This window comes from Felis catus, chromosome B1, assembly GCF_018350175.1.
Source record: "Felis catus isolate Fca126 chromosome B1, F.catus_Fca126_mat1.0, whole genome shotgun sequence".
Classification (NCBI taxonomy): Eukaryota; Metazoa; Chordata; class Mammalia; order Carnivora; family Felidae; genus Felis; species Felis catus.
In genome coordinates, this window is record NC_058371.1 from 15,804,684 (window position 1) to 15,827,793 (window position 23,110).

Sequence of the window (23,110 nt, forward strand, 5' to 3'; positions counted from 1 at the left end):
CTCGTGCCGAGTGACAGCAGCCACAGAGTGTAGCCCCGGTGACGGCAGGGCTGGCCAGGCAGAGCGGAGGACCTGGGCCACCGCCCCTGGTGAGATCTGAGAAGCGCATCCGATGTCCAAGCTGTCAAATAGGCGCATACTTGGTTGTGGAACTCAGGGGAAAGGTAGGGACTGGAGAGGCCAGCCTGGACTCATGGGACCTGGATGGTATTTGAAGCCATGAGACTACATGAGATTACCTGGAGAAAGAATGCAGAGAAGGAAGAGCTCCAGGACATCTCGACAGATGGAGGACAGGTTTCATCTACGTGACACTGAAACAATCAGTTAGTGGAATTAGTTCATGGTTGTGAAAAAAAGGGCATTGGAGGTTATGTAGAGGGGGCTTTGCCTACCTAGAGCAGAACTGAGACACATTCTAGTCCCCCTACCGAATCCAGGGCCGTCAGGGTTCCTGGGAGATCTTTGAGGGGAGGCTGCCTTGCTTCTCTTTACATATCTGAGCTGCCACACAACAGGTGCTTGATCAGTGCCTATTTAATGAACACATTTTTACATTTATCAATAAACTTCCATAGCTTGGGGAGAATTTGGACCAAATTTCTCATTGTTGTTGAGCATTTTCTCCACCCACCTCAAATGCTTGCTCTCCATTCTTCTCCCTTTGCAGGTCTACAAATGTCTACAAATATATCTTTTGGATTTAAGGACTTTTAAGTAAAAAGGGACATCCTTCCTTTTTACCTGTCTCAATATTAAATTGGCCTTTTGTCATTTTATTTCTAGTTTTCCAGCTGGGACTAATTTCACTTTTCCATCGAGACCTTTATGCAGAAAATATTGAATGAGGAAATATTCCCTCCGCAGGGAATACCTCCAAGGACAGTAATGGAAGATGATTATCTGACAACAAGAGCAGTGACCACACGGTTCAGCTGTTTTCCAAATGGAGATTTGACCTTCATGATGATCTCTGAGTGTGATTTCATTAAAGGAACCAGCGGGTTCCTTGTACTGTTTAACTGGAACGGTAACAATACTCATATCCTCTTGGAATTCTAATGTCTATCTAGATCCCAGTGGAGCAGAGTATCTGTTTACTGATGTTCTCTAGAGTTGATAGGAGCACCCATCATTGCAAAGAGGAGGAGGGAAACAGACAAGGGATAGATGCACAAGGAAAAAAATGCGTTGTGCGATATTTCCATGACCATAAATATAGCTCTACCTTATAATTTTTTATGACTTCAGAGATTCCATTTTACAAATGTATAACAACTTCCTTCACCCAGTCTACATTCTTGGACGTCGATTTTTTTCCGCTCGTAAACATCTGTTGTGGACAGTTTTGAACCCCTGTCTGATTATTTCTTGAGATAAATTCTTAGAAGAGAGATTAGTAGATTACAGGATATTCACTGTAGAGGATTTTTGACATGTACTGCCAAAGTGCTCTTCCGAAATGTTGTACCAACAGGTCCTCTCGTTATCAGTGACCCCTTTTCCCACTCCATTGCTAACTTAGAGCATTAACGTTCTTTGAAATCTTTGTCAATTATTTGGGTGAAAAAGGTAGCTGATTGTGGTTAAAATTCACTTTTCTTTGCTTACATTTTTTACATTTTTATTCAGGTCCAATTTTTCTTTTCTTTTTTTTTTAATTTTTTTTTTCAACGTTTATTTATTTTTGGGACAGAGAGAGACAGAGCATGAACGGGGGAGGGTCAGAGAGAGAGGGAGACACAGAATCGGAAACAGGCTCCAGGCTCTGAGCCATCAGCCCAGAGCCCGACGCGGGGCTCGAACTCACGGACCGCGAGATCATGACCTGGCTGAAGTCGGACGCCCAACCGACTGCGCCACCCAGCGGCCCCTGGGTCCAATTTTTCAAGCTGTTAAAGATGCAACAAGAAAAATGCACCCTAGTGCTGCTTCTTTTCTCCAGGGTATCTTGTACGGTGGTAGATTTTGTTCAACAGGCTCCCAACAAGGGTCTTAGGACCCACGCATCTGGGCAGTCACGCAGCAAGACACAGAAGAGACTGAGAAATCTGAGCCTGTGTGTCCCAACCCTTTGCTTCTTACCCTGAAACCGTGGTCTTTCACAAGACAGCAGAATAGTGTCTTAAGGCTGAGGAAATGTACCTCTTTTAAACAGAGTTCACCTAATGATGAAAGACCTTTGCTATTGGAATGTATTGGAGAAAAACCAACTTTTTTCTTTGAGAAAACAACTTTTCTGCAGGGTAGCAGAAAGCAGAGTAACAAGAATGGGATATTGCCAACTTCACCACTTTATGAAAAGCAATCCCGACGGCAAGAAGCCCTCTGCTTTCTGGGCCAAAGATCAATCAAGAGCCTACTCTTCACATATCCCCTCTAACAATTTAGTAGGAAACTTTATAACGCTGACCTAATTAAAAGGTTTCTTTTGTAGTGCCTGCAATTTGGGTTAGTGGTTTGTTCTCGCTCTCTCTGTTATTGATGCAAAGCCGTGCGAGCTTCGGTTTTCCCACTGTTATGCACCAGGCTTGCCTAGGTCAGTAACACACTGGGTTGCAGGCTTTTAGGGTTTTAGAGGATTACAAATGGTAGCCTATCATGGCCACAAGATCATAAAGTGGCATTTTATCCCACAATGAAGGGCTTGGGTTTTCTCTGTAAAAACAAATTGTTATATTGCAGATGGGCCATCTTTTCTTTAAAAAGGAGAAAAGACTTACTTCCAATTCAAGCAGGATATCGCGTGTTGCAAAGGAGCGCTTTTTGGAACAAATTGCTTGTACAGGGCAAAGGAATGCGGGCAAAATGCTGATGAAGTTCAGAAACAAACCTAGTGAAGGGTGGAAAAAGTCTGGCGCGGTATTCGAGCCATAATGAAGCACTTAGCTTATGACAAGAATGCACTTCAGCCACCCGTGTTCAAGGGAGATGTGGACACCCCAGCCCAGAACTGGCCTCAGTGAATGCCCTCATGTCTGGGCCTCCAACAACCCAGCAGGGACAGCCCCTCGGGGGAAAGGACAGAACCTGTGTCTTAGAGCCAAAGGGACCTCAAAATGTGCCTAGTACAAACGCCTCGTAGGTTAATAGCCAGCCCAGAGGAGATCCACAGGACACCCAGCTGGACCTGAGATGCTCTCCCTCCACCCATGCCAGGTGCCGCTCAAGTCCCTCTCCTATCAGCTGCCCCTCAGTAGGAGAGGGAAGAATTCTCCATACATGCTAACATATATTTACAGATGGAACAGAGGATGTCTGGGATTCCCAAGGATGCGAAAACCTTGGTGGGGACACAGATGAAACCAAGTTGGCTATGGGTTGGTCATCATTCAAGCTGATAATGGCTACGTGGAGATTATTATACTGTTCTCCTTTCACCTGTGTTTTAAAATTTTCATAAGAGGGGCATTTGGGTGGCTCCGTCTGTTAAGCATGCGACTTCAGCTCAGGTCATGATCTCGCGGTTCGTGAGTTCAAGCCCCGAGTCGGGCTCTGTGCCGACAGCTCAGAGCCGGGAGCCGGCCTCAGAATCTGTGTCTCCCTCTCTCTCTGCCCCTGCCCTGCTCATGCTCTGTCTCTGTCTCTCAAAAAATAAATGAATGTTAATAAATAAATAAAATTTTCATAAGAAAATGCTTTTTTAAATTTTTTAAATGTTTATTTATTTTTGAGGGGGAGAGAGAGAGAGAGACAGAGCATGGGTGGGGGAGGGGCAGAGAGAGGGACACACAGAATCTGAAGCAGGCTCCAGGCTCTGAGCTGTCAGCACAGAGCCTGGTGTGGGGCTTGAACCCATAAACTGTGAGATCATGACCTGAGCTGAAGTTGGACGCTTAATCAACCGAGCCACCCAGGCACCCCAAGAAAATACTTTTTAAAAATCATGAGACAAGAAAGAAAGAAAGAAAGAAAGAAAGAAAGAAAGAAAGAAAGAAAGAAAGAAAGAAAGAAAGAAAGAAAAAAAGAAAAAGAAAAAGAAAAAAAGAAAAAGAAAAAGAAAAAGAAAAAGAAAAAGAAAAAGAAAAAGAAAAAGAAAAAGAAAAAGAAAAAGAAATCATCTCTAAAACTCAAGGTGTGAGGAGCTAGGAGATTCCTGCAGAGCATTGGTCCGGTGTCCTGCACGTGGCTTTTGTTCAATAACTATGGATGACATTGATAATGATCAGAAAAATGACATGTGGAAAAAAAAGTGGTACAGAGAAACTCAGTAGATGTGAAGGCAGTCCAAGACTTTATCCTCTAATAAAGTACTTCAGCTGATTCACACGTAGGTGGCCCAAGGACCACAGTTTGAGAAATTCTCAGCTAGCCTGATTTCTAGCTTCCAATTGGGCTAATTTCCTTTATTCATGCAAGGCCACTCTAACAGTAGGATGTGGGCAATTAACTCAATTTACCTCAATAGCCCAAAGGATCTGAAAAGTGTGATGAGAGGTAAGTGCTTCCTAAATGCTACATACACAATTATTCTACTCCCCGAAAATTTATTGGCAGAACAGCCTTCTGTAGTTCTTAAAAATCCTTACATATCAGACTAAAGAAGAACCACTGGCTAGCAACCATTTTATTAGGAGATTTAGTGGGAAAACTGTTAATTATTAAGGGAAAAAATAGGAATATATTGAAAGTTCTTAGCATTCATGAAGGTATTTGATTTAAAGAATGTTTTATACCTTATCATTTGGGGTGCCTGGGTGGCTCAGTCGGTGAAGTGTCTGACGCTTGACTCTGGCTCCGGTCATGATCTCACGGTTCGTGGGATCGAGCCCTGCATCAGGCTCTGTGCTGACAGTACAGAGCCTCCTTGGGATTCTCTCTCTCCCTCTCTCTCTGCCCCTCCCCTGCTTTCTCTCTTTCTCTCTCAAAATAAGTAAACATTAAAGAATAAAATAAAACTTATCATTTATTAGAACAAAATATTAATATGCTAGCATTTCTTTGGCAGGTCTAGGGAGCCAGGTCAGGTTCTGGGGAAAAGAGAAACCAACCGTATTCCTCTCTTATTTGCTTGATTCCGCATAAAGAAAAGCTTGAAGGAAGTAGTGAAAATAGTTAACTACAGATAGGGTAACCATATTATTTTTTGTCTAAATGGGATATTTTTGAGAGGGAAAGGAATCACCATTAATATTTATATCGACACGGTACAGTTTGGGACTGTCCTAGACAAACCAGTCTGCATGGTCACCCCACCTAGAATGGGTGGGGACGGGGCATGGGGAACAGAGTAAAAACTTCACAAAGTACTCCTTGTTATATTGCTTTGACTTTAGAATCATGCATATATATTACCTATTGGAAACAATGAGAAATAAAATTTAGAAAATATCTGTGAATACCACAGTCATGGTAAAATGGACTACTGGATTTTAATGGTCTGTATGGTGGAGAAGCATTTAATGATATATCAACTCCCTATTGGCAGTGTTTGAAAACAAGATTGGAGCATGCATGAATACAACCACATCCTCACGGGTGAATTTTCCAATGAAGAGTGGAAGATAGTCAGCCTTCATTTATTCAGCCATCCATTCGTCATTCATTCAGCTTTCCACAAATATTAATCAAGCACCTTTTACGTGCTAAGTGCTGAGGTAGGATAGATACTGACCTCCTTCCTCATGGAACTTTGCATCCAGAGGAGGCTACAGATAGTACACAGGCCATAAGAAAAGCATAACAAAGTTTGGTGGCCAGGAAAACAGCAATGCTGTGGGCACATGAGCTTCCCTGAGGACATCCCTGAACAGCTGAATGAGTGAAAGAATGAAGGAATGAAGACAGTAGCATAAAATGACCTCTTTTATCTTCCAAATCTGCAATTTGCTTGTTGTATGACACATGGAGCTACTAATATTTTGGAAGAACAAAAATGAATAAACTCAAATTATTCTGACTAGTTGACAAGAGGGTTTGATGATATAGAATATTCCAGAGTTCTGGGTACCAGTTCTTGCACTGGCTTGCTGTGAGACTCTAGGGAAGGTAATAAGACTGTCTAAACTTTAGAAAGTATGCAGTAATGGTGTTTGGCAAATTGCTATCTGTGAGACTTCTAGATCCATAATTCTCTGTCCAATATTTCTCTGTCTATATTTCACTCTATTTCAATAGCAGGCATTTAATTTTCCCCTATCAGGACCTTTGTGCATGCTATTCCCTCTGCTTGGAATGGCCTTGTTCTTCACACGGCCAGCTCCTCTTCATCTTTAGGTCTCAATTTCCCCTTTTCAAAGAGGCCTTCCCTGCTCTCTCTGGCACAGTTAAGTGCCCTTGTTATTTCCTGTTTCCTTCACAGTTCATATCATGCTGTGATAAGAAATTGTAAGTCTTATAAATTGTAAGTTTTGTAAAGCAGGAATGGTGTCTGTCTTGCATCCCTAGGGCCTAGCACCTGGGAAGTAGTAGGTTCTCAGGGGATATGTTGAATGAATTGGTAAAAACAAAAACAAAAACAAGAAGAAAGTCCTTTCATTTGGTCATATTCTGAGAGGTGGCTTACACTGCCTCATCAGCTTGCCATTTCCAGCTTCAACGCAACTGTGTCTTATCCAGACTCACTTGACACAGCAACCCTGTGTCACCGCACACATTTGGGGGTCATGGGTTTGCCTCCATTAGTGTTGCTGCAACACTTAAGTGATTGCAGACTGTGGTGCAGGTCTTGGAGGCAGTTAATCCTGGTTCCAAATCTGGATATTTCTGAGACGTAGCTCCCACAGGACACTGGCTTTTCTGTCTGCATATAATTTTTGCAAAACCGATAATTATTTATAGCAGTTTACACAATTGACATGTAATTCAGCTGGGACTAAAGTAGCAAAGTTGACAAGAAGCCTGCCAATTATGTATTATTTTGGGCCCCTCGGCATAAATCTGTTCTCGAAGAGAGACCGAAAATTATCTTCCCCTGGGCCTCTTCCTTTCCGTGATATTTTTTTTTCCATTTCTGCTTTTACATTGAACTTAAGAAGCTACAGCTAGCTTAATTTAGTAGTTACCACTGAGGGCCTGTCGCCGTCCTCAACCACTGACTCATCTCTCCATTCATTTTATCAATGACATCAGCCCAGGCTAGAAATAAATGCCGAGGAAAAGCCAGCTGAGGAGAACGTACCTACAAAGTTTTTCACTGGGCTCTGAAAATGAATAGTTGTTTTGAAAATGTTTTCATGGTCACCAATGAATCTAATCCAATTCTCCCCTCTTGCCCTCCGCGGAGGCCTAGCTCTCTGAGAATGCCACAGAACGATGGAACATGAGAGGGAAGATTCTAGAATCTAGACTGATTGTGAGGGCAGAGCCAGTCTTCTTTCCTAACGAATTGGGTATAGTTTGTGAGAGAATGGTTCGACGAGGTGGGGCCTGAGCAAGAACAGGGGTGGGGTTCCTGTCAACTAAAATGTGAAAAAGTGGGATTTGAGGGGGAAGATCAAGAGCTCAGCTTGAAACAAGTTTGAGATGCTTGTTAGACACCCAAGTGGAGAGGCCAGAGTGCCTGCCCGTAGGACAACCCCACCTTCATCAGCGTGTCACTACCACCAGTGGTATCCTTGCTCCTTTCAAAAGAATCATGGTGTTTGCCTCCCTTTCTCCCACTTATTCCTGCCTCCAGGAGTTCTTGGGCATTTTTCCTCGTTCTCAGAGTGTCCTCTCAACTCACTTCTTCCTGTCTGAATTCAAGCCACCCTTCAGTTTCCATTTTTCATTCAACAAACATTTACCCTGAGCCAGCCGGGTGGGGTCCCCACGCCTCCTGGGGGGGAGGAAAGGGAGCTTTTCCTTTCATCTGCACTGCCTCCTCTGATCTCAACCACACGCTGAGCCCCTGCTGCCTGGAGCCCTCCTTCTGACTTCCAGTCATATACAGCCCTGGTTGTCATTTAACAACTTGGGGTGAATATCCTGCCGTCTGCATCCGAGTGCTTGGTGCGCGATCAATGACTGCTTGTGGGACTGTATTCACAAGTCTGGCTGAGTCGTTTGGTCTGCAGAGCCTCTCTCTCTGGATGCACCTCCAGACCCAACCCAAACTCCCCCTACCTAGGGGTCTCCCTGGAACAAGAAGTAGGAGAGGAAAGAGAAGAGGGAAGAGGGGGTCTAAGTTGTCAATATTGGACTCTTGGCTTTCATCTAATGGACTACAAGCCCTTGACTCTTCTCCAGCACGTAGCCCTACCCCCCTGAGCCAAGTTAATTAGCACTTCTGTGAGAAGGAGGCTGCATGGTGTCCCATAAATAGCATGGGCTTTGCTCTCAAGCTGACTTGGGCTTGAATTTTGGCTCAACTACCTGCTAGCTGGCAACATTAAGCAAACCACTTAGCTTCTATCACCCTCATCTTACTCACTTCTGTAATAACATACCTTCAAGGCTTTTGTGAGAATTAGTATGGATAGATAGATAGATAGATAGATAGATAGATAGATAGATATGTAGCTCGACCTATCTATCTATCTATCTATCTATCTATCTATCTATCTATCTATCTATCTATCTATCAAGAGAATTGCCCAGAAAATAAGTGCCATCTTCCCTGAAAGGGCCCACCGGCACTTTCTCTGATTCCTGTGCTGGACCATGCCAATTCTAATAGGATCAGTTCTTTGCCTGCTGGTTTTGGCCAATTCCAGAGGGCAACGTATTACCTAACAACTTTCAGAAGTGAGTCCAGTTTGAGGTACATGCCCTACAAGGGTGGACAGTTGATGTGTCCCCAGGAGAACTAGGGATGAGAGAGAGTGCTTATGGAGAAATTACAAAGAAGTTATGGGGATTCCATGTCAACATTCATTTTCTTCTCTTGGGATCTTGACAACTACCCTCACTCCTAATTTGTTTGGTTTTTAAAATTTTTTCTTAATGTTTGTTTTTGAGAGAGAGAGAGAGAGAGAGAGAGAGAGAGAGAGAGAGAGAGAGACAAAGTGCAAGTGGGAGAGGGGCATAGAGAGAGGGAGACACAGAATCTGAAGTAGGCTCCAGGCTCTGAGCCATCAGCACAGAGGCTGACACAGGGCTCAAACCCATGAACCACGAGATCATGCCCTGAGTTGATGTTGGACACTTAACCAACTGAGCCACCCAGGAGTCCCTCCTCACTCCTAGTTTGATATGACTTGATCCCAATAATTTTAGGGGCATGGATAGTGGCAGGAATTTTAGCCTTTCCCTACTGCTCTAAGAGCGTGAGTGTGATTGGACATAGGTGAAGTGTTGCTGGAAGGACTGGCCACCAAGCTTATGCAACAGTAAAGTGAGTCACAAGGCTCAGTCTACAAAGGCCAAATCAGAGGACTCTCTCCACAACTCAGACAAGAATATCTGAATAGCTGAGAAAGGAGGAAGGGATTGTGGACTTAAACTATAGGGGAACCATTCTCTGCAACTTCTTCAATGCACTCACAAAGACATGATTCCATTTAACATTTATCCCTCTCTGGGGTGTAGAGTCCCCCAGGTCATAGAGGAGGACATTTCTCAGAGCAACTACAAGGATAAAGTCTTGCTCAGAACCCAGGTCTTCTGATCCCAAGACCAGTATTCTTTCCCCTCCTCTATCCTGCTAGATATAGGTCTGAATTCCTCTCTTCCTGCACAATGAGCATACCTGACAATCATCTCACTGATTAAATCCCACATTTTATGCCCTACTTGACTTTTTAAGAGGACGACAGACTACATTTTTTAAGTGCCCACTTTCCTATGATTTGTGCAGCACTTGAGGTTTGGCCATGGAAGAATCTTTGTGAGGGCTATGACTTTCCTTTGCTTGAGTTGGCCAATATGCAGCCACCAAATCCGAGTAAATACAACTGCTTTCTTCAAACAAGCAGGAGCAAATCAGAACCTCATCTCTTTACCCTTTCTTTCATTTGTTTTTTTTTTTTTAGGTACAAGGGTGAAAAGTCTCCAGCTCTGCAGAACTGCTAACAGGTACATATTTAATAGGAAAGGGCACTGGGCTGGAAGTCAAGGCAACATTCTGCCTGGTCAGCAGCCCTCACCTTTGTCCCTGCACCATCCCCTATAAACACCCCAGATCTGCAGGCTCAACTCAGTCTGACATCTAGGGCCAGTCCTGTCCACATCTCAGTGGGTTTAGCCCAACACTGACATCCTTTTCTGGCCCCTGCCTTGAATGCTCTTGCTTTACTCTCTAAAATGAACCTCATCTTTCACCTGATTATTGAGTTCCTCCACTATTACTTAAACTTGAATATCCATGTTTATCTCTTGCCAACCATATCAGTCCCTGTGGGGCTGAGTTTCTGAGTTTCTAGTGCCAGAGGCTGTCCCAGAGATAGACACCTGTTCCTGAAAATGGTCCAGTTTCTGGGACCTGCTCCCTGCCACCAGGGCACCACTTGCCTGCAGGATCTGTCAACATCATTTCCTCCCAGCTTGTCCTTGGGTTCCAACAGCTGTTGGTTACACCACCTCTTTCTGTAGCCACAACCTTCACAGACCTCATTGTTTCCCAGACTGTACCTGCTTTTAGCAAAGGTCTCTCAATGTGTTCTGTTCAGGTGTCTGTCCCATTTAGGTAGGTGTGCTTAGTCCCAGGTTCTGATCCTCATGGTTTGTCCCATCTGACCAGTAACCAGGTCATGCAAGCCACATCCAAGACAGAGGCGTACAGAGAAATGTTTCCAGTCTTGGCTCTTCTACTAATTAGCTGAGTGGCCCCAGGCAAGTCAAGTGACCTCCCTGAGCCTCCTCTCTTAACCTCAGAATGGTAAGTACTAAAGGTGCTAAATGTATGGGGGAGGGTGTGGAACTTTGGTAGATCATCTGGAATTTGAGCACTGTGTGAGCTCCACATTTATACAGTTGGTTTATACAATGAATAAGATGGAACACCACTGTTCTCAATATACAAACTGACACACCAGTGATGGTTAACTTTATATGTCAACTTGACTAGGCTTAGCGATGCTCAGATGGCAGGTTTCTGGGTGTGTCTACAAGTGTGACTCCAGATGACATTAGCACTTGAGTAGGCAGATTCGGTAAAGAAGATTGCCCTCAGTAATGGGCATCATCCAATCTGCTGGGAGCTCTAATAGAACGAAAAGGTGGAAGAACGGCAGATAGGCTCTATTCCTCTCTCTCTCTCTCTCTCTCTCTCTCTCTCTCTCTCTCTCTCTCTCTCTCTTTCTCACGTGTGTACGCTCTTTTGTTGAGCTGGGAACATCCATCTTCTCCTGACCTCAAACATTGGTGTTCTTGGTTCTTGGGCCTTTGGACTCAGACTGAGATTTACTCAAATGGCCCCCAGTTCTCAGGCCAACTTTTTGGCCTCCATAACCACACAAGCCAATTCCTATAACAAATCTGTCTCTGTCTCTCTGTGTGGCCCTATCTCTGCCTATCTCTGAGAGTGTTCTATATATGCTTGCAATTCTGGTGTGTCTAGAACAAAGCAAAGAAGCTTGGTTGCCATAGGCTGCCAGCCAAGACAATCTCCAGGGAGTCTGAGGCCCAAGAGAAGCGATACAGCTATGTGGAGTGGGTTCTCATTACTCTCTGCCCCTGACCCAGTCTTGCCTCAGACTCATTTTCAACAAGGTGCTCCAGGCAGCCAAAATCAATTGATCACAAGATAAAACTTATTTTTCTCCTTCCCTGGAGCAAATCCCACTGTGTATAACCATTGCCCAAGATATATTAACTCACATCAAGTTCCATGCACACTAGAGATACTGTGGAAGAGGGGGCTGGCACTGAAGGACAAGGAACTGACTGACAGTGGCCTGGGGAGAAAATAAGAGGTACTCTTGCCTTTTGTTCAGCTCTCTCCCCAGGGTTGTGTGCTTCTAGGAGCTTCGAGCCTTTTCAGGCTTGACTGACATGTCCCTCTGTTACTTGCACAGCCACATACTGTGTTCTGGATGACAAGGACAAGTCCCCTACCCAACTGTGGTTGAACAAAACTCTACCCTGGACACATTTCAGAGCAAGGAGAGGCGATTCCTCATGAGTGCATCTAAATGACCTATTCTGGACATTCCCAAAATAAAGTCTTTTGAATTGATTTCACTCCTTATACCTGGATAATTTTATAGATTTTATAGACCCGAAGGAGACATAATTTCTTATCTGTAAAAACTAACAAAGTATGTTTGTTTATAAATATGTATATCAGTTTCTTTAACCAGCTATCATATTTGTTATTTGTTCTCTGAATCCAAAAAGCTGAGTTTATTTTTCAAAATAAACAACAGCAACAACATAATCCTGCCCATGCCACCAGGGAGCTTGTGGAGGGCTGGGCAGATGGAGGTGTTGGCAGAGTGGGGAGGGCTTCCTGCCTGCTTGTTCACATTAAGTCCTTAGGTCTGTCCTGCCTTAGATGACGTTTGCTAGAAAGAAAACATTTCCATCGTTCACAACAATCTTGTAAGTTAGTTTAGATAAGTGTTATTTCGCAAATGAGGAAATTAGGGCTCAGGGAGATTAAAGGGCCTGTCCAAGATCTCATGATTGGTTATGACTGGAAACAGAGTGCTATCCCCTGACTTTTTCTGCAGTTTTCACTGGGACCCGTAGCCATGACAGTTCTGCTCTGATGTGGCTTGTGACTCTTTTCCCCTTTCCATCTCCAGAGATACGTTTCCATGCATGGAACATCAATACACACAAGGGAAACTTCTTGATCACCAGCCAGCCTCAAATGAAACTGTTGTCCTCACTAAGTGATTCTCTAAGGAAACAGATACAGGGTCACAGTCACAGATAATGCAGGAGGGACGTAGGGAGAGTGTTCAAAGAGGTCACTGAGAGAACGTGACCACTGGTTGATGGATGAGCTGAACCTAGGTAATCAGAGGCCTGTCACCCCCTCCCCTGGCATGTTCTGCTTGCCTTCCTCATGCCAGAAACTTCCCCAAGAACATAGCCTTGATGTGGTCTTGAAACCATCTGGATGGTAGTGTTGACTGAACCCAGTTAAGGCCTCTCTAGAAACTTTTAAGATCTGGTAGCCAGGTATGGAGATCTACTCTTCCTGTGGCCACCCAAGATAGGCCACGTAAACAAGTTCCCTTGCTTATTAAATCTACCACCTGCCAATCAGGAGTGTTCCACCCCTTTCTCTGGTCTTTCCTTTTCCTGAATGCGTGGGGGCTAGTTTGCGAAGAGGCACAATTTGCAACTTTATTTGGATGCCCACAGTGATCACTCTGGAAGTTTTCTTACATGGTGCTCCATGCCGAGCCACATGGGAAAATCAATGAATGTTTGTACATCTCTGGGTCCAGGTCGGTAAGATGGGCAAAGAATAAGAACACTCACCTCACAGGGTCATCATGAGGGGGAACTGAGACCATTGTTGTGTAAACACTGGATTCCTATAACAATGTCACCATTATTATCATTAGGGAGGTGGCGTGTGGAATATGGAAATAACAGATGGTTTCTGCTTCCTCTTTGAGAGATTGCAATCGAGGAGGGATATTCACTATGTTCACAAGTCAACTGCATTCCTGAAGAACTACATCATTCAAAACGCACGTGATCCAAGGATAATTTTTTTATAACCACAAAATGGGCCAGGAGATAGGTTCTCAGAGTGTACCATCTGTAATAGTAGCCTAATTTTGCTTTAATGATGCTCTTTTAAAAAGCCCTAGCAATATCCCTTTTATTTTGTGGTCTTTCCCTAAAATTAACAGCACCAAGGGTCACGGTCACTGCCAGGCCTTCTGCCTCTATCCCATCTGACTTCATTTCATAGTAAGTCACAGCACGTTTTCAGGGTTGCTACTTTATAGAAGTTTAGATGGTACTATCATAGGCTAGAAAAGATATCAAACTATGGGAGCAATGCATGTTAAAATAACAGCACTGGTGTCAACAAAATCACTCACAAAAGCCTCTGCCCGAGATTCACACCATGGTTTCCCATGATAATGACCAAGGCCCATGCGGGTTTCTGTTTACCTCTAATGTAAGTGGCCACCAGACAAGGGACTAAATGTGGTTTAAATTTCACTGAGTTGGTGCTCTGGCTCTGTTATGCCATTCCAGACGAATCATACAAATTTGGAGGAACTTTGCACTATTTTAAATGTTGCCTGTTCAGTGGTATTTTGTTACTATTTTACATAGCATTATTCAAAATTTACATAATTCAAGTAACATGAAATGGGAGTGCATGGTTTGAATAAGGGCAAATAACATTTAAGGGGCCTCTAAGCCCTGAGAATAAAGGTGGGAACGACTTGACGTAGAGGGAGGCCATTCCCCTAATTGGGGAATACTTTTTGAAGAATGAACATTTTGAATACACTGAATAAAAATACATTTTGAACATGTCTGAATAGAAAATAATTTGGAATGTGTTGAATAGAAGACATAGCCTAATTACTATAATATGTCAATTCTTTTTGTACCACTGGAAATTGCTCAGTTTCAGAATCAATAGTTGTTCTTTTGATGGCTGCACTTTTGAAGGAAGCTGGGATCCTTCCTATTTTCAAAGCCTTTGTATCCCTCAGCAGCATGATAAGCACCCAGGGGCAGGGAAGGAAGCCACCCTCAAAGGTTAAGTTCTGCCCAAAATTCCTGGAATGGTGGTGGGGACAGGGGCAGAATTTCCAAACTCTACTTTGCCAAACACAGGGCACGGACCATACAATATTGCTCAATAACCAAAAGTAACCACCAATATCTACTTGAAAGAAGCTTAAGTGGGAGTTCTATCTTTGGTTGCCAAAGGATACATTAAATCCTTTTTGGTGTTTGTTTGAATAACAGAATACATAGTTTAGGTTGCTTAGGAGAACACAATGCATATTTTTATCCTGAATGAATTTTTATCCACAATGAATTTTTATCCTGAATTACCCTTGCTTTAAAACAATAACAAACAGTAACCAAAATTCCTTCTTTGCTTGAATTAGCACACTAATCAGTTAGTCAACAAATATTTATTAAGTTGCTGCAATGGAAACTTCGACTTCCCTGTTTAATAACACTTGATGAATTCTCTCATATCCTGTGAAAGAATAACCCTATCGTCTTAAAACCTGCTTATTTTTCCATTTCATCTTTGGACTAGCCAAAGGTGTTTGTGATTATTGTGCTTTTTGCTCCCCCCCCCCCCCCCCCCCCCCGCCCACGAAGAGATGGATTATTCAATCCTATGTCTCTTTCCAGTTCTAAATTCTACAACCTTAGGTCAAGAAAGGAAAACTATGTTTCCATGTTATAGAAGACAAACCCAGGCGTTAAGATCACCTACCTACCTAGTGCAGTAGTTCCCAAATCTGGATGTGCATCAAAACCACGTGGGGGACATACAGACATGTAATCAAATGGTAGTCAGTGTACCTTAACCCAAAGAATTTCACTTGGGAACTACTGACCTCATTTTACAGGCAAGGGAATTGAAGGCACACGCTTTGCTGCAGAGCTCAGCCAACAGCCCCAGGCCTCCTCCCAGCTCTCAGCCCTGTTTCAGATCCGCTCAAGCCTCTAATTACATTCAATAACCTCCAGGATTAAGGAGATAAGTATCTCTCAAAGAAATCTTAAATGGATTTTTAGACATATCAATTTTATTTCTTTCCCTTAGATCTCCACTCTCTAGGAATATATGGGGTCTCAAGTTCCTTGAGGGCAAGAACCTTTCTTAAAAGTGACTGAGAGCCCATAATCCTATACGGGGTGCAATTGAAAACAAACCACAAATACTCCATTTCACCCCATTAGTTCAAATTGATCATTGTCAAATCAATCATTCAGCATTCACTGAAGGCTCACTAGGTGCATGGCTCTATGCTAGGCTCTCGGCGGATAGAGGATTCAATTAAAAATTTTTTAAAAAGTGTCCCAAAGAAACTTGCAGTCTAACTGAAGACAGGGCACCAAAACACAGAGAAAGGTAATTAAATCAATTTATGGAATAAGTTCTCTAGGGTGTGTTAGGGCCGGTTGACTGCTGTAACACACAAAACCCCCACTCGTGTAATATAAATTTCTGGTATTTGGGCAGCTTTCCTTCAGCAGGTGATGCAAGAACATGGTATGAACTATCTGTTGATAGAGATTTAAAATAGTTAGAATCTTAAAGCAAGATTGCTTTATGGTCCTCTCACTGAATCACATTATAAGGTGAGTCTTCTGCTTGGCATTCTCTTCAAGCATTTGGGGACTCAGGGCTGAGTGTCCCATCCAACCTTCATAACTCGTAGGACCTTACCACAGGCATTCTGGGCATGAACTTCCTCTTGGGTCTTCTCATTCTCTACTTTTATTTTCTCTTTACTCTGATGCCTTGCCTTTTTCCTTCCCTTCCCTTCCCTTTCTCCTCCCTCTTCTTTTCTTTTCTTTTCTTTTCTTTTCTTTCTTTTTTTTAGAGAGAGAGTGCAAGTAGGGGAGAGGGACAAAGGGAGAGAGAGAGAACCTTAAGCATGCCCCATGCTCAATGTGGAGCCCAACATGGGGCTTGATCGTACAACCCTGGGATCATGACCTGAACCAAAATCAAGAGTTGGATGCTCACCTGGCTAAGCCACCATTCTTTCTTTCTTCTTCTTTTTTAAAAATCTTACTGGGATGCCTGGGTGGCTCAGTTGGTTAAGCATCGGATTTCAGCTGAGGTCATGATCTCACAATTTGTCAGGTGCTGTGCTGATGGCTCAGAGCATGGAGCCTGCTTCAGCCTGCCTTTCTCTCTGCCCCTCCCCCTCCCTCTCTAAAAAAATAAACACTTTAAAAATTTAAATAAAATAAAATAAATTAAATCTTACTAATGTATACATTTTGGAAAGGTAAATATATAAATTTATTAAGTGAAGCCAAACCCAAAAATATAACTGCTGTTATGTCCCTTCAAAGCCTTTTCTGATGAAGTACAAATGCATAAATAAATACATGGAAATAAAATACACTGCCATTACACTAGAATAAGAAATAAAAGGCATCAAAATTGGCAAGGAAGAAGTAAAACTTTCACTATTTTTAGATGACTTGATAGTCTATATAGAATACACTAAAGACTCCACCAAAAACTTACTAGAATTGATAAGTGAATTCAGTAAGGTCGCAGGATACAAAATCCATGTACAGAAATCTGTTGCATTCCTGTACGATAATGAAGGGGCAGAAAGTGAAATTAAGAAAACAATCCCATTTACAATTGTACCAACAAGAATAAAATACCTAAGAATAAACTTAACCAAAAAGATGAAAGACTTATACTCTGAAAGCTATATATAAAATGTTGATCAAAGACATTGAAGATGACACAAAGAAATGGAAAGATATCCCATGCTCATGGATTGGAATAACAAATATTATTAAAATGTCCATACTACCCAAAGCAACCTACAGATTTAATGCAATCTCTATCAAAATACCAACAGCATTTTTTAGAGAATTATAACAAATAATATTAAAATTTGTATGGAACTCCCAAAGACCCTGAATAGCCAAAGTAACCTTGAAAAAGAAGAACAAAACTGGAGGTATCACATTCCCAGATTTCAGGATATACTACAAAGCTGTTGTAATCAAAACAGTAATCAAAAGTAGACACATAGGGACGCCTGGCTGGCTCAGTCAGTAGAGCCTGCAACTCCTCATCTCAGGCTTGTGAGTTCAAGCCCCATGTTGGGTATGGAGCCTAGTTAAAAAAAAAAAAAAAAAGACACATAGGTCAGTAGAACAGACTAGAAAATAAACCCATGATTATATGGTCAATTAATCTATGACAAGGGAGGCAAGAATATGCAACAAGAAAAAGACAGTCTCTTCAACAAATGGTGTTGGGGAAATTGGACAGCTACAGGCAAAAGAATGAAACTGGACCGCTTTCTTACACCACACACAAAAGTAAACTCAAAATGGATTAAAGATCTGTGAGACCTGAAACCATAAAAATCCTAGAATAGGGCACAGGGAGTAACTTCTTTGACACTGGCTGTAGCAACTTTATTCTAGATGGGTCTCCTCAGGCAAGAGAAACAAAAGCAAAAATAAACTACTGGGACTACATCAAAATTAAAAGCTTCTGCACAGCAAAGGAAACCATCAACAAAACAAAAAGGCAACTTACTGAATGGGAGAAGATATTTGCAAATGAGGTATTTGCTAAGGGGTTAGTATCCAAAATATGTAAGTAACTTATGTAACTTAACACCAAAAAATCTGCAGACAATCCAATTAAAAAAGGGGCAGAAGACATGAACAGACATTTCCCCCAAGAAGACATCCAGATGGCCAATAGGTACATGAAAAGATGTTCCACATCACTCATCATCAGGGAGATGCAAATCAAAACCACAATGAGATACCACCTTACACCTGTCAGGATGGCTAAAATAAAAAACACAAGAAACAACTAGGGTTGGCAAAGATGTAGAGAAAAAGGAACCCTCTTGCATTGTTGGTAGGAGTGCACACTAGTGCAGCCACTGTGGAAAACAGGATGGAAGTTCCTCAAAAAATTAAAAATAGAATCACCATATAACCCAGTAATTCCACTACTGGTATTTACACAAAGAATACAAAAACACTAACTTGAAAAGATACACACACACACACACACACACACGCACACACACACTGGAATATTACTCAGCCATAAAAAAGAATGAAATCTTGCCATTCACAATGTGGATGGAGCTAGAGGGTTTAACGCTAAGTGAAATAAGTCAGAGAAAGACAAAAACCATATGATTTCACTCATGTGTGGAATTTAAGAAACAAAACAAACAAAATACAAAGAGACAAACAAAAACACCAGACTCTTAGAGAACAAATTGGTGGTTACCAGAGAATTGGTGGGGGGTGGGGTGGGGGGGGGGAGAATGGGTGAAATAGGTGAAGGGGGATTAAGAGTACACTTATTGTGATGAGTACAGAGTAATCACCATATTGTACACCTGAACCTAATGTAACACTGTAAGTTAACTCTCCTGGAATTAACATTTTTTTTTAAAAAGGAGAAAATGCGCTGCCATTGAATTCAAAGAGAAGAATACAGCAACTTCGCCAGCCTCTTTGCTGTGTGATGTTTTTTAATCCGAAAGAACCAGTAGGTCAACACAGAATGTTAGGTTCTCTTGCTAGACTGTGTACTGATAGGCTCCTCCCCGTGTGTGCAGCCCATGGAACCAGAGAGGACAGAGGTCTTGAAAGGGCTCTCCTTTGTGGCCAAGCAGTGGGACCCAGTCTTACCAACAGAACAGCTTTTCACCCAAACAAACAACAATGAAAGTCTTTTTGTGTGTGGGATAGGGAGAGAGAGAGCGCGATAATTGAGGAAAGGTTTTTTTTTGTTTTTTTTTTAAGGAGAGCTCATTTTTAAAGGTCATGTAATAATAGAAAATTTTTTCACTGCGAGTTTATGTACAGCCATTCTTACCAATGTCATAACTAGATGCCATCCTCCCTGCTTCCTGGCAGTAGGTTGGGCAGAGAGTTTAGGGAGCAGGTATTTTCTGAGGATTCTTTTTGGTTCTTCCACAGCCCCTCCCCCCCCATGATCCCGACATAAGCTACCACTCAAGGCCAAGTGTAAGAATGTGACACTCGATAATTCCTCTGGTCAGATGGGTTAGTGCTGGACAGGCCACATGAGAAAACAGAATATATATGTACTATGTACATGTATATATTATATATGCACACACACAGACGTGTATTCAGCACATATATTCACACACATATGGGTGCTTTTTCTGATTCTGAAACATATGCTTATTGTAAACTTAAAAGTTAATGAAAAATTTAGGGGCGCCTGGGTGGCGCAGTCGGTTAAGCGTCCGACTTCAGCCAGGTCACGATCTCGTGGTCCGTGAGTTCGAGCCCCGCGTCGGGCTCTGGGCTGATGGCTCAGAGCCTGGAGCCTGTTTCTGATTCTGTGTCTCCCTCTCTCTCTGCCCCTCCCCCGTTCATGCTCTGTCTCTCTCTGTCCCAAAAATAAATAAACGTTGAAAAAAAAATTAAAAAAAAAAAGTTAATGAAAAATTTAGAAGAAGAAAAAAAATCATTCCTTACCCCCATTGCCCAGAGTCAAACTACTTTTTTTTTTTCAAGTTTATTTTGAGAGGCAGAGAGAAAAAGTGAGCGTGAGCAGGGGAGAGGCAGAGAGAGAGAATCCCAAGCAGGCGCACGCTGTCAGCCTGCTGAGACTGATGCGGGACTCGAACTCATGAACCTTGAGAACATAAACTGAGCCGAAATCAAGAGTCAGCCACTTAACCAACTGAGCCACCCAGGCACCCCTCAAACTACATTTTTATACATCTCTATCCTTTCTTTTTTAAGTTTATTTATTTATTTTGACAGAGAGAGAGGAAGAGAGAGAGAGAGCGCATGGACAGGAGCTAGGCAGAGAGAGAGAGAGAGAGAGAGAGAGAGAGACTCCCAAGCAGGCTCAGCATTGCCAGTCTGGAGCCCGATGTGGGGCCCGAACTCATGAACCATGAGATCATGACCTGAGCTGAAACCAAGACCCAGATGCTTAACTGACTGAGCCACCCAGACACCCCTACATCTCTATCCTTCATGTATATGTATATGTGTGTGATTTATACCTCACATAACTGGGTTTATACTATATATCCTGTTTTATAGTCTGCTTTTTGGATTCAACATTATATCATGAGACTTTTGTCTATCCCACTGAAAACTCTTTACGGATGTTATCAGTAAAAGCTGATATGAATGGACCATGATTTCCCCAATCATTACCTATTACTGAACGTTTCAGTTGTTCCCTGTTCGGGTAGAGCAGAAGGGAGAGTCATGTTTCGAATGTGTCGGTTGCCAAGCTTCTGCAGCGTAACCTAAAAGAAAGCATGTGGCTGGATGCCCTGCTCTGATCCCTTCGGGGAGCTGCGAGGGATGGGTCTGCCTTCAAATACTGTGAGTCAGTGGCTCTGTGTTTGGTTGGAACCTGATTTTCAAGAATGTTGTTTCTTACCGTCTCTAGATAGGGCTATGCTGTTTTGCTGGAGCAGGAGGCTCCCTCATTCCACATACCTTGTGTTTAGGAAGAGTGTACATCCTCATATACCTGAACGGTCCCAGTTGATGCCAGTTATCCCTGTGCAATTGGTAACAGCATCGCTTCTCACGCTTAAAAGTGTTTGCGTTTGGAAAATGAATGATAGGATCCGACACCCCAGCTGCTTTGCTCCTCCAACTTCCTGCCCTGGAGGCGTGTGAGATGGCAATGTGCTCCTGTCCATTGTGGGAACATGGTTTCCATAGAGACTAGGAAGGGCAGCAGGGCCTCTTGGGTCTCCCTAAAACTGTACCCCAAGGACATTATGCCCATGGGCACATAGACTTTCCATCTTCCACACATCAGATAGCATGTGATAGAAGCATCTCTACTAAAGTTGATGTGGAAACTGATCTGGATCTTATATTTTTTTGCATATTGCATGGGATTATATTAAGTCCGGAGTACAAATATGTATCTATTTTATTTGTGTTTTCCTAACACAGCATGACGTGCGCAATGGCTATTAGATTAATGCTATGGGGTCACCGTCTTTAACATTGACATCAAAAAACCCGAATACAGCTTGTGATGGTTCGATGCAGAAAATGTTCCTGCCGGACAGAGCTAACAGAAGGGACAGTTGAACCAGATTGTTGACAATGGCTGCATTTTGAATGTAAGCACGGAAGTGGAATATTTTGTTACTTTTTGTCTGAATAATCTCAACCTGGCATTCACCTTTTAAAAAACAGAAGTAGTTCTATTTTTAGCTGATATGAAAGTATCACCAATAACTCCGTCCTCCAAAATAAGCACGGGAAACATTTTGGTTCGTATCTTTCCAGACTATACACTAGAAATGCAATTACCAAACAGATGTGAGATGGGAACCCCTCCCCCACCATCTCTTCTGGGGGCTGGGGAGGGGCAGCATTCTCTCTTTCCAACAAGTAGTTGGAAAGCCGGCCACACTTTCTCTCTTGCTGGATGTTCCCTATGCCCGTGTTGCAGTGTGGGACCCTGAGCTACGGTCCCCTCCAGCTGGAGTCTGGGAGGAGGTGCTGGGTGGGGGTAGAGGGCTAGGACAAGCCTCCTTTCCCCCTGCCGCCTGACCTTTTCCATTTCCACTAGAGTGGCAAAAAGGAATTACAGTGACTTGCCCACCAATGTTCACAGCGGCATTATTCACAACAGACAAAAGGTGGAAACAGCCCTGGTGTCCATCAACAGGGGAATGGAGAAACAAAATGTGGTCTGTACCTTCAGTGGAATACTACTGATCCTTAATAAGAATGAAGTGCTGATACATGCTAGACCATGGAGGAACCTTGAAGACATTATGCTAAGCGAAAGAAGCCAGACCCAAGAGGACAAATACCATACGATTCTATTTATATGAGGTACCTGAAATCGGCAAATTCGCCGAGACAGTAGAATAGAGGCCCCTGGGGGTGAGGGAAGGGGGAGTGGGGAGTTATTGTTTAGCAGGTACGGAATTTCTGCTTGGGATGGTGAAATAGTTCTGGAAATGGATAGTGGTGATGATGGCACAATATTGTGAATGTACCTCAAGCCACTAAATTCTGGGGGGCGCCTGGGTGGCTCAGTCGGTTGAGCGTCTGACTTCAGCTCAGGTCATGATCTCACAGTTCGTGAGTCTGAGCCCCGCATCGGGCTCTGTGCTGACAGCTCAGAGCCTGGAGCCTGCTTCAGATTCTGTGTCTCCCTCTCTCTCTGCCCTTTCCCTGCTCATGCTCCGTCTCTCTCTGTCTCTCAAAAATGAATAAACGCTAAAAAAAGTTAAAAAAAAAAAGCCACTAAATTCTGCATTTAAAGGGAGTAACATGGCATATTTTATGTTATATCTATTTCACTCTAAAAATTTACTTGAGAAAAGAGAATTACAATGTAAGACAGTAAGTGTTAAGGTCCTACGTAAAGACAGGCTTCCTTGTGGCCCTCAGGACTTCATCTATTGTGGGGAGGCACCTGCTAGCCCTCCAAACCAGGCCCATCTCTTCCATCACTACACTTTGCCTTATTCTCAGAGAAGCTGCCCAAAGGATATTGCTTCTTTCTGTGGCTAAAGTTTGAATCAGGTGATTTTGATAAAAATTAAACACACTTCTGCTCTCTGCCCCATCT

At 42.9% G+C, this 23,110-nt stretch overlaps 1 long non-coding RNA gene across 1 annotated transcript; it reads left to right on the forward strand.

Annotated features, from left to right (window-relative positions):
* Nucleotides 1–10,056: 10,056 nt before the first annotated feature.
* On the forward strand, nucleotides 10,057–22,582 carry LOC109498733. The gene is made up of 3 exons (XR_002741613.2): nucleotides 10,057–10,738; nucleotides 21,469–21,641; nucleotides 22,097–22,582. It is a non-coding gene; the product is annotated as an uncharacterized LOC109498733 (long non-coding RNA).
* Nucleotides 22,583–23,110: the final 528 nt, after the last annotated feature.